The sequence below is a fragment of the Corvus brachyrhynchos genome, unplaced genomic scaffold, assembly GCF_000691975.1.
Source record: "Corvus brachyrhynchos isolate BGI_N302 unplaced genomic scaffold, ASM69197v1 scaffold616, whole genome shotgun sequence".
In the NCBI taxonomy this organism is placed as follows: Eukaryota; Metazoa; Chordata; class Aves; order Passeriformes; family Corvidae; genus Corvus; species Corvus brachyrhynchos.
Genome location: NW_008238831.1, coordinates 62,758 through 74,323, shown reverse-complemented (window position 1 = coordinate 74,323; position 11,566 = coordinate 62,758). Strand labels below are relative to the sequence as shown.

Sequence of the window (11,566 nt, the reverse complement as noted above, 5' to 3'; positions counted from 1 at the left end):
GGGGTCTGTCCCCAAAAAGGGGTTTTTCTGCTTGTTTCACATAGTGTTGCCCTGTCTGAGGTGTGGATCCAGGTTTCTCCAGCCTGGGAGCCAGAGGGGCTGGAAAAGGCCTGGGTAGGGGTTCAGGGTCTCTGTTTCCAGCCTTGGGAAAGATCCCCCTCAAACAGCCAAAATCCCAGGAAGCTTCGGCCTCTACTGGCACTGGCACAGAAACCAGGAAAACGCTGACATCCAGGGGGAGATGCAAACACAGGGAGCTTCCAGTTGGCCAAAATCCCATAAAACCTGACCTCTGATGGACGGCGGCCTCCACGTCTCAAACAGCCCCTGCTCAATATCGGTGCTGCCACCATTTACCTTGGAGGGCTGGAGGAGCAGCAAAGCCTGGAGCTCCCGGAGATGTCTCATTCCCAGGATTTCTGTGCCTGTTCCCAACTGCAAACCCCATGGGGAAAGCCCAAAACTGCGGAGTTGGGGTTATCAGAGCACCTGAAGCTCCTCAGTGATGGAAAATCAGAGCGAGACAGAAAGAAAGGATCTTTGCCAGCAGGATGGTCCTGTCCCTCAGGTTGGTTTTCAATCTTGGAAGCCCTCTGGGAAAAGCCTCCAGGAAAAGCCCCTTCCCTGCCTTTGAAGCAGGGCAGGAGCCCCAGGGAATAAACACCGAGTTAGAAATAATGGGGAAAAAACAATCGGAGTTTGATGATAACCACGAAGGAGGAAATGGAAGCTTCTCTGCAGAATTCCTCACCTCCCAAGCCCCGGGTTCCACCAGACCTCAGCCCTGCCCAGCTCTACAAACATACCAACAATTTGTTACCTTGTTCCCTGGATTACTCCGAGCTTTTGGGAAGCAGTCTAAAGCAAATCCATTAAAAAATGGGTTCCTTGTATTTCTGTATACCTGCCTCCAACTGGAGGCCCTTCTCCGTGAAACCTCGACTGCAGCAAATTCACCCTTTGCTTTTCCTGTCCCCAGCAAGCTGTTACCCAGGTTTTTGGGGATTTATCCCTCATCCTGCCCTTGAGTGTCCCTGGGGTGGGAGATCCAGCTGCAGCTCCTGGGAATGGGGGGATAAAGCTCCTTCTGCCTCTCCCCCAGGACTGCTGCTGGCAATTCCAGCCCGGCAGATTCTCCCTGGCTCCACCTGCACCCCAAACCCACAGGCTGTGGGGTGCTCTGGGTTGCACTGGACTGAAGCTCCTTCTGCCCAAATCTGAGCCTGCAGCAGAGCTCCTCTCACTGTGGGGTTTATCCAGAGCCGTGGCAGAAGCTGCACTTTCCCATCCCAATTCCACAACCTGAGATCTGCCTCGTTTGGGAGCTTCAAATCCAGCAAATGGGAAGCACAGCCGGAGGTGGTTCAGGCTGCATCAGGCACTGCACTTTTCCCAAAAATCTGAAAGCAGCCTACAACAATCACCACTGCCAAACACCTCAAAAACCTTCCAGGAACTCACTTTTCAAGGGATTTAGGCATTTGTAGCCTGCTGTTTGAGAGGAACAGGGACATGGATGAGGCTGAGCTGTATTTTAGCTCTGCTTTCACTCACAGGACACAGAAAGAAAATCTTGTAGGGTTTTTGTGTTCTGCAGAGGTCACTGGGAGGACTCCAACCCTGACGTGTTCAGCACGCCCAGGTTGGACACAGAGAGGTCAGAAGAGGGGGTGGTCCTGGCAGATGTGTCTGGAATAGTCTCCAAGGCTGCCACAGACCCAGATCCTGCTCCCAGCCCTGCAAACCACGGCTCAGCAGAGCCCTTCCCACCCCGGGCACCCGCAGTGCCCTCCCCGCCTTTGGGGCAAGGAGGGGAAATCCATGCACAGCATCAGCTACCCCAGATTTTATTCCAGCAAAATGGGAGGAACAATCTTTGCTTTATCCCGTGGAAAAAACCCAATCACTTGGCACTTTTTAGTAGCAGCAGCAATGAGGGAAGAAATTCCTCCCTGGGAGGGTGGGCAGGCCCTGGCACAGGGTGCCCAGAGCAGCTGGGGCTGCCCCTGGATCCCTGGCAGTGCCCAAGGCCAGGCTGGACATTGGGGCTGGGAGCAGCCTGGGATGGTGGAAGGTGTCCCTGGCCATGGCAGGGGGTGGAACTCGGTGACTTTTATGGTCCCTTCCAACCCAAACCATCCTGGGATTCTGTGAAGGCTCGAGGGAGTTATTCCTTAAAAACAGTGATTTTGAACCCAAGTCCCCTGGATTTCCCTTTGGCTCCCTCAGGTTTCACAGGCAGAGGCAGAATCATCACTTCCCTGATTAAATATCAATGCACCTCAAGATTTATAATAAAATTAAGGGCACTTAATTAAGGACCCTGCAACTTTATTCTGCTGGAGCTGTGGTTCTGCACAAACCCCTGAACATCCCAAATCACCCTTAATCCCACAAATCCTGCATCAAACCTTCTGCATCCCCTTCCACCTGTTGGGAGCCAACAAATAAAACCGTTCCAAACTTCTCCTGGAATAACAAGGACAATCAACTCCAGCAGCAGAGAGAAACCCCAGGATCACAGAATGCTTTTGGAAACACTTTTTATTCCCCAGCTTCTAAAAAAATAGGTTTGATTCCAAGGGGAAAACAGAGGAGGGGTTTATAGGATAGACCCAGCCTAAGATAGAGGGGAGCAGGGAGGAAGGAGGGGGAGAAGCTTTAGGGGACAGTGGCACCTCCAGCTGGTGCCCAGTCCCGTTTTTCACCCCCTTAACAGCACCCTGACACCAGCTTTATTCTTGTAAAATATTTAGTGGCTTCCCTCCACAAATTTCCAAACAACTTGGCTGATCTTGCAGGTGAAAACTGGTTTAAAAATTAATTGCAAGCTTTTAAAAATTAATAATTATTGCGCTTAATTAAGCTTGCGGCTTCACAGCTTTTAAGCTGCGAACAATTTGGGAGCTGCTGCCGTTGGTGAAAATGCTGGGGGATGAGGTCTGGAAATCTGTTCCCTTCATTGTTTCCCAGAGCAGGTTTTTGGTCTCTTCTGCATCATCTGCATCGTTATTGATGGCATCCCTGCCCCTATCAAAACCTGGATCTATAACACGGCAATTTTGCTGGAATTTCTTTTGTTCCAGCCTAATCTAAAATGTTTTCTTGTTGTCCAGAACACATTTGGATATGGATTTTTTTTTTAAAATGGATACTTTTGCTTCTCCCATCCATTGTTCTTTATTTCCCAGTGTCTTGTTTCTAATCACAGCCATTATCTTCCTCCCTTTCCCGATTTGTTACTTATTATCTGTAGGTCGGCTCATTCCTCCGGATTCCTTTTTTTTTGCCTGGATGTGTTGTGATCTTTCCTTTGTGATCATCATAAATACTCCTGTCAAGAGGGAAGGGAAACAAAAGGCATTTATTTCGGGCAGAATCTGAGCAATTTCTGCTTTCCACTGAAGCGGTGGAGAGAGCTTTAAAAATTGCTGCATGTGTGAGGAGGGCCCAGCAGATTTTGCCGTGGGCTTCAGCCTAATTCCTGCATCCAGATGGGATTGTTGATCCTGGGGATCTCTCTGGCACATGCAGAGCTCGTTGGCAGGAGCTGCTCTGCACCCTGGCCCGGTCTCAGCCCCCAAATCCCCTCAATTTCGTCGACCAGTGGTTAGAAATCCCTAAATCTGAATTAATATTGTCCTGCAGAGGTGGATGCACGACAGCACTCCACATCTTTAATGGCTTTAAGCTGAAAAAGGAGAGATTTAGATGGGATATTGGGAAGGAATTCCTCCCTTTGAGGGTGGGCAGGCCCTGGAATGGAATTCCCAGAGCAGCTGTGGCTGCCCCTGGATCCCTGGCAGTGCCCAAGGCCAGGCTGGACATTGGGGCTGGGAGCAGCCTGGGACAGTGGGAGGTGTCCCTGTCCATGGATGAGCTCTAAGATCCCTTCCATCTCAAGCTTTTCCATGATCTCCCTGCCTGGAGCAGGGCTGAAACTGTGGGGAGTTTGGGAGAGGGGGTGAAATGGGGGAATGTTTTTTAGTGTCCCCCAGGCCAGGAGGACACAGGCAGAGCTTCCCCTGGAGCTGAGTGCTCTGTGCCCACCCCCGAGCTGCAGTGCTGCTCTCGGCTGCCCCTTGGTTTGTTTACATTGATTTTAGAATAATGACTGCCCATGAAATAAATTTCGGTGGAGAAAATAAATTATTTTCGGGCCCAGGCCGCTCCCGGCGCTGATTCCCCATTCCCAGCCCCTCGTTGGCATCTCCGCATTTCCATTCCAGCGCGAGGCATTCACAACTTTATGTATTTCCCTTTTCATGCAGAAAATCTGCCTGTTTCTACTCAGCACAAGAGGAACTTTTGCTGGGTTGTTTAACCTTGAACAAATGCTGCTTTAACCATTTTCAGGACAGCGGAATGACAGATTCTGCCGCTGCCTTTCTGCACCACTGCTCCGTGGTTTAAACCTGAATGTGGCAGAACTGAAAGCGAAATACAAAATATATTTATTTCCACCCCCCCAGTGCTGCCGTGGAAATGTGCTTTGGGTCCTGCTTGGGGTTAGAAATTTTCTTGGAAGCTGTGGCCTGTTGTGTTCTTCTCCTGGCTGTGTTTGATGACCTGCCAGCCTTCTGCTCCACACAGGATCCCAGGGAAGGGTGATCCCACAGATGCCTCCTTCCTCCGGGGTACAGCTCCGCCAGCACTGCTCTGCTCCAGGCCTGCAGCTCTCCTGCAGCGTGAGGTGAATTCGAAATCATTTTCCTCCAAGGCTCTTCAAGAATTTCAACCAAGATCTCCATTCTCCCCTCACAGTGATGGAAGGTAAGCGGATGTCCGGTGGGGAATGCTCTTGGAAAAGCAGCTGAATGTCTCCTCCATAAGGAAAACCCTGTGTTTCCACCTCAAACTGAGGCAGACTCTCGGTTTTGGGATTAGAGAAGCACGAACCTGTGCAAGAGACCCCATCCTCATCCTCAAGTGAAAGCTTGGCCCAAGCCACCCATTCCAGGAGATTCCTGAAGAATTCCCAGAGGAATCTTCCGAACCAGAAAGGGGATTAAGGGAAGCAAACCTGGGCAGGTGTGGGGAAGCTGGGGAGGCCCAAACCACCTTTCTGCATCTCCCTGGGGCTGTTGGTTATCCTGCAGCCCACCCAAACCTGACAGCGTCCTGAGGGGAAGAACTGTGGCGACACAAAATCTGAAGCAAGCAGGTTCTTCCTGCCCCTTTGGAATGTCCTGATCCATGTGATATCCCACTTTCTGAGCTGCAGGAGCTGTGAATTATCTCCCCTGTGCCAGCCCTGCCCATCACTCACACTTTGCTCAGAGTGAAGAGTCTCAATCCACGCAATCTCTCCGCCTGCAGAGGCATTCCTCAGCCCTTATCTTTCCCACTTCTCTCTCCATTTTTTCTGCTTCCTGGGGTTTTTTTCCCCTGTCTTTTTTTTTTTTTTTCTCCTCCAGTGGAGGGAACAGATCTGCAAACAGTAGTTAAGTAGCAAGTGAAATATTGATCTGTGCAATGACAAATTGATCTCTTCTGTTTTGTTTAACACTTCTCCCCTGAAAAGTTTTCACACTCAATTTACTTTTAGGCTATCACAGATCACTGAGGTGATTTTTTTTTTTCCGTAACTGTACCTGCAACGTGGGCATGTAGGAAAAAAGCCACATTTCCTCAGCAGTTGTAGCTTGGTGAAGGCTTGCAACTGGTTCAGCTAAAATCCCAGAATCCCAGGATGGTTTGGGTTGGAAGGGACCTCAAAGATTATTTCATTCCACCCCCTGCTACAGCAGGGACACCTCCCACTGTCCCAGGCTGCTCCAAGCCCCAATGTCCAGCCTGGCCTTGGGCACTGCCAGGGATCCAGGGGCAGCCCCAGCTGCTCTGGGAATTCCATTCCAGGGCCTGCCCACCCTCAAAGGGAGGAATTCCTTCCCAATATCCCATCTAAATTTCCCCTCTTTTAGTTTTAACCCAGTGCCCTTGTCCTGGCGTGCAGTTCCTGATGCAAATCCTTCCCCAGCTTCCCTGTAACCCATCCAGACCCTGGGAGGGGCTCTGAGGTCTCCACACACCCTTCTCTTCTCCAGGCTGGACAGCCCCAGCTCTTCCTTCAGGGCTGTTTCACCCTCCCACAGGATCTTGCACACCTTGCTCCTGTTTTCCTGTCCTGTTGTGAGCTCCTGCCGTGGCTTTGCACCAGGAACTCGGAATGTTGAATGATTATCAGCAGCCTCGTTGTTCAACTGCTTTCCTTTCCTTCTCCTCATCTGAGGAGTCCCCGGGTGCTCCTCTTGGCACTTTCACTCTGCTGATTTATTCCTAATTTGGGTTTCCTGCACAGCCATGAGACAGAGGAGGAATTTGCTCTGTAACACTGCAGTTTCACACTGCACTCGTCATTTGTTTAAGAGCCTCTCCTGAAGACTTCTCCAAAGCTTTTCCCACGTGCACCCCTTGCTCTGGAAGCTCCTGGGCTCCAAGAACTCCTGGTGCAGTGACCCTTCCCCACCATTCCGTAGTTATTCCTGTGCCTCCTGAGGTCTCTGTTATATTTTCCTGAGTGTTTGCCCAGCTCAGAGCTTGGCTGGGCCATCCCCGGATTGCTGCTGGAAGCAGCCTTACATTTCCCACCTCCAGCTCCGCTGGAAACACCTTATTTTTAACAATTCCTCGCTCACCACCACTAAATGGCCCTTTCCTGTGGCACATCCTTCGGGCTCGGGGGTGGATTCCAGCTGCTCCTTGGAATACTTTCAATTTCCCCATTTCCCCCCCAGCCTCCTCCAGCCACCACTGATTTTGGGATGGATCCTCCACTGCTGGGGCTCCACAGCTGCTGAGGGGGTTGGCAAAATGGATTTATTATTAGATTTATTAGGGTTTATTATTAGATTCTTACACCTTCTCAAAAAAAGGGTTTTTCTCCTCTGTCACAGCTTTGTCTTCTCACATTCCTTCTCTCATTTTCCTCCTTTGAACATGACTTCCACTTTTTGAAGGATACTGTTTTACCTCTGACAGGCTCCTTTGGTCTGCTCTTTAATGAGAACTGCTAATTTTTTGCCCTTTTAAGGTCTCTTTTGATAATTGTATAGATTTGCTCTCATCCTCTAATAGAAGATCTTTAAACAGTGTCTGTGTCCCCTGGAAAAATGTCACCCTTTTGGTGGCTGCTTTTAATTTCTTTTTAACAAGCCTCTCCCCTTTTATGTGGAGAGCCTTTTTGAAATGAAGTTGTGATGAACTTTTCCAGGTTTATTTTTAAACTCCTACAACGTTACCGAGTTTCAGTACATCGAGACACTTTCACAGAGCAACCCTTCAATAACAGCATTTAAAATCAGCCCTGTGGCCTGCTCAGGATTAAACCTGGCAATGCTTCTCCTGGCTGTCCCAAGGAGGAATTATCTGCTGGGTTGTCTCCATCCATTTTTCCATGGAGTTTTTGGAATTCTCCCCAGTTCTCGGCTGGTTTTGGGCCCAGATTTTGATTAGTTTTACGGTTAAGGGTCACCTGGTCAGGTGGGTGCTGATGTAGCCTCAACCTTTTGCTTTGGTTTTGAGTTTAAACTCACAGAGCAGCAGCTTTTTCCAATATTAATTGTTCATTCATTGTTCATTGCACTGATTAACACCCAGCCCTCTCCTGCACTTGCCCCACTGCTGTGCTCTGTCCTGGCTCTCATGGGTTGGGCTCTGGGGTCACCTTGTCCCTCTGATTTCCACAGAAACCCCAAAAGCTGGGATAAAACCTCCCTAGATCCCACACTGAGCTCCTCAGCTGGACAAAAGGGCATCCAGGATACCCCTTTCCCAAAGTAAAGGTCTGGAGAATTTCCCACTTCAGCTGGGATTGCTGCTCCTAAGAATGGACACGTCCAGCTTTACCTGGATTCATTTGTGGTGCCAAATAAATCTACGAGAGACAACACCACCAGATAACACATTTTAGCAATGGAAAGCTTATGCTGATAATTCCAAAGTTTAAAAGGGAGCTCCCAACCTCCCTCGTCCCCCAAAACCTCACGGCTCTTCCCAAAGAAGGAGGTTACTCCAACATTTGCCACAGGGGAGCCAGGAATGTGTGACCACACAGAGGAAGGTCGTGAAAATCCAAGCACCTTCCCCTCTCCCATGTTTTAGGCTGAAAGCAGGATTATTTCCAAGTGCCATCATTTCCTCTGAGGTTTTTATCACAGCTGAAAACTGCCAGGAGCATTCGACAAGGCAGGAGAGGAGGAAAGGGAAGCCCAGCCCTGCTGCCTACCCTGGCTGGGTCTGCCTGAAAACCTTTGTAAAGCGAGTGTGCAGCCCTCCTTAAAGGCAGTGGCAAGAGCCTTGTCCATGCCAAGAAAATTTGTCCCGAGGCCTGAGGTAGATGCACTGAGCTCTAAAGGAAAGGCAGGGCTGGCTTTGCCCCCATCCCAGGAGCAGCACAGGCTCCACTGGCTGCTCCTCTTTGCTCCTTGTTTTCTCTGAGCTGTTGTGAACTGGTGGGAAGTCACTGCCCCATTTCTAAAAAAACCCCAAATCCTCGGCTTCACCCCTACATCAGTGGGGAGGCCTCTGCTTGCCCAGAGCAGCTGTGGCTGCCCCTGGATCCCTGGAAGTGTCTGAGGCCAGGCTGGAGCAGCCTGGGATAGTGGGAGGTGTCCCTGGTGATGGCAGGGGTGGAATGGGACGAGCTTTAATGTCCCTTCCCACCTGGGATTCTGTGATAAATCCAGGCTTAAAAATCCCAGCAAATTCCCCTCCAGGTGAGTGCAGACAACATTTCCCAACATTTCACTTTTCCCTATTAAAGCCCGGCCTGTTTATCCATTCTCAGCTGTCAAGAGTTTCATTTTCCCCCCGTTCTTGCCTCGAGCATCCCTTCCCTTGTCCTGCCCCCAGAGCTGCTGGGCCGTGCCCTGCTGGAAGCACTGGGCAGCCGCAGCCTCATCTCCGCTTGTCTCCGCTCCATCCCCTCCTGGAGGCTCCCGAGGATTCTGTTTGCGCTGCACAGGCTCAGACCCTGGGCTTTAGGGATAAGCCAGATTTTCTTCTGATTAAAGACTTCTGGAAGATTAAAGATACACAGCCGGGGCCCAAGTCAAAGCTGCAAAGCAAAGATCACTCTGCAACTTTGCACTTGGCAATTTGATTGTTTTTCTTTCAGTCTGTTCTCCTGCATTTTTAAACACAGAAATTGGGGATGACAATCATCTGCCACAGAGCAGCACCGTGCCCCTGCTCGGGAGCAGGGCTCAACATGGAGAGCCAGAGTGGAGTCAGAACAATTCCCAGGGTTTTGGCAGAGCCAGTCCAGCTCTGCTGGATGTTCTCCCACTCCTACACAGCCCCAGGCTCCCGCTTCAGTCTGGCTTTGTTCTGCTCTGCTCCACTTTCTCTTTTCCTGCCGTTCCCAGCAATTGTCTCCATCCCACACAGACAAACCTCTCCATTGCTCTCCACGTCCTTTTCCTCAGCCTGGGTAACAGCAGAGATCCCTCGGTCTCCTCCAGCAGGATTTTTCCCCCAGTCCCACGGGCAGCACAGGCTCTTCTCACACACCAGAAGCAGGAAGGCAGCAGGGCTGGTCGGACAAAGGGCAGGGGACACATCCAGCACCCCCAGTGTGTGCAGTGTGGGGACAGAGCGGTGCCCGTGGGAGCCAGGACATCCCTCCAGTGCCAGGGACACAGCCTGGCACACGAGCACCTGAACTGGATCAGGATCCACCACTGGAGCAGGCAAACTCTGCCTCTCCCCCTGCTCCCCATCTCACTTGTGCCCACTTAGCAGCATCTCCCCAGAGCGTGGCCTGTGTCCTCATCCCAAAAAAACATTCTCCAGCCAAAAAGGCCATCCCCATAAAACTTCTGCAGTGCCCACTTTCTGTTTCTCTCACCAAACACCCGCAGCCCTTGGCACAGGGGATGGTGCCCTCTGTCCTGCCAGACCCCAGGGTCCCTGTGGGGGGTGGTCTGAGGATCCCCCTCTGCCACTTTGTGCTGCCATGGGGTGTTCAGGGATATCCAGGAGCCTCCTGAGCGATGTCAGTCGGTCCTGAGCTGGAAAAGGGTGAGCGTGGAGCAGCCCAGACAGGCCTCCAGCTGTCCCAGCAGCTGCTTTGGGACCTGAGTCCCTCCCGTGGGAGCTCCTGGTGGCTTTGTGGGACCATGGCTTGTTCTGTCCTGCTGCCACCAAGCTCATCAGCTGTTCCCAAGCAGCTGCCCACAGCCCTGAGAAATTCTATCCCATTTCCTCAGTGTCAGGAGCATTCCCAGAAGGCTTTTAGAGCAAAAAGGGCCCGTTTTGTTTGACTCTGTGTTAGGTTACTTCCTTCCCTTCTGGAACAAGGATAGCTCAAAGCGACAGTCAAACAGAGAGGAAATAAAGAGAGTTATGAGGAGAAATAAAAAAGGGTTTATGATCACTTTTCCCACCCACCACGTCCTCGCCGGCTGCTCCTTCCTCCCAGCCCAGCTTCCAGCTGCCAATAACTCACAGAGCATTTCCAGCATCAGCCCTGGGCTGTTCGTCCTTCCATCCCCCTGCTCTGGCTGCATCTCCCAGCTCTGCTCGGCTTTTCCTGCACCTGGAGCCTGCTCCAGGCCTGGGCTGCCTCCCCCCGAGGGAAGGAGCTGGCTCCCTTCAGAGGCATCTCCCTCCTCCACCACTTGCATTGGAGAGACCTGCCACGCACACACGGTGAGCACCCGCAGATCAAACAGATGCTGTCTGTCACAGAGCTTAGAGCCTAATTACAGAAGATTACAGAAACTATTTATAAATATTTATACCCATTTAAATATATTTATAAACGTATCAGGATTGGATAAAAGTGTATATTGTTATTTTAGCTTAAGACACAACCAAGTACCTTTCATACAATGCTCATACAATAATCATATATTTGTATTGAGCTGCTTTTTGACGAACATGGACAGCAGCTGTTAACATTTGAATCACTGTTAATACAAAGTAGGTTGGCACCGACGAGCTGAGGAGGATGGGTGGATGCTCAGGAGTCTGGAGCAGCAGAGTAGGTGTGCTATAGAGCAGGAATCTTCCCCTTCCGAGGCAGAAACCTGCTGCATTCATCCAGAAGGAGACTGGAAACACAGAAGTAGATGATGGATCTTCTCTCACCATTAATCTGCCGGTTTGTTGTGGCAGAGCAGAGCCTTCCCCCATCCCTCGCCTGTGCTGCACGTGGGCGAGCAGCTTTTCCCTCAGCACAGCTCCTGGTGCTGCTCTTCCCACCGGGATCCTCTACCTGGGAGCAGCCCTCGGCAGGTGGAACACCTGAATCACGGCAGGTGTGACACCCGGTCACAATTTCCTGTCACCCAGAGGTTTCCCAGCCTCCCAAATCCCCACTTTTGGGCTCACTTTGGACCCCAGGAGGACCCAAGGCACGTCCTGAGCCAGGGCAGGGCTGTGCTGCTCTCTGCGCAGCAGCTTCGGGTCTTTGTCTGACCTCAGGAAAGGCTCCAGCAAAGACGTTGGGAAAATCCCCGGTGGTTTCTCCTTTCATTTGGCTCCCTAAGGGACACCACGTGTGACATCCAGAGGTGCGCCAGGCATTTTGGGTCACAGCTGACAGAGGCTCCCTGATCCG

General features: G+C 51.2%; 1 long non-coding RNA gene across 2 annotated transcripts in view; it reads right to left on the bottom strand.

Moving 5' to 3' along the window:
• Positions 1-11,235, bottom strand: part of LOC108447632 — a 21,390-nt gene extending 10,155 nt beyond the window's left edge. For both annotated transcript variants that reach the window (XR_001863292.1, XR_001863293.1), the window contains exon 1: positions 10,393-11,235. This is a non-coding gene — a long non-coding RNA (uncharacterized LOC108447632). The remainder of the gene's footprint in view (positions 1-10,392) is intronic.
• Between the last annotated feature and the right edge of the window lie 331 nt (positions 11,236-11,566).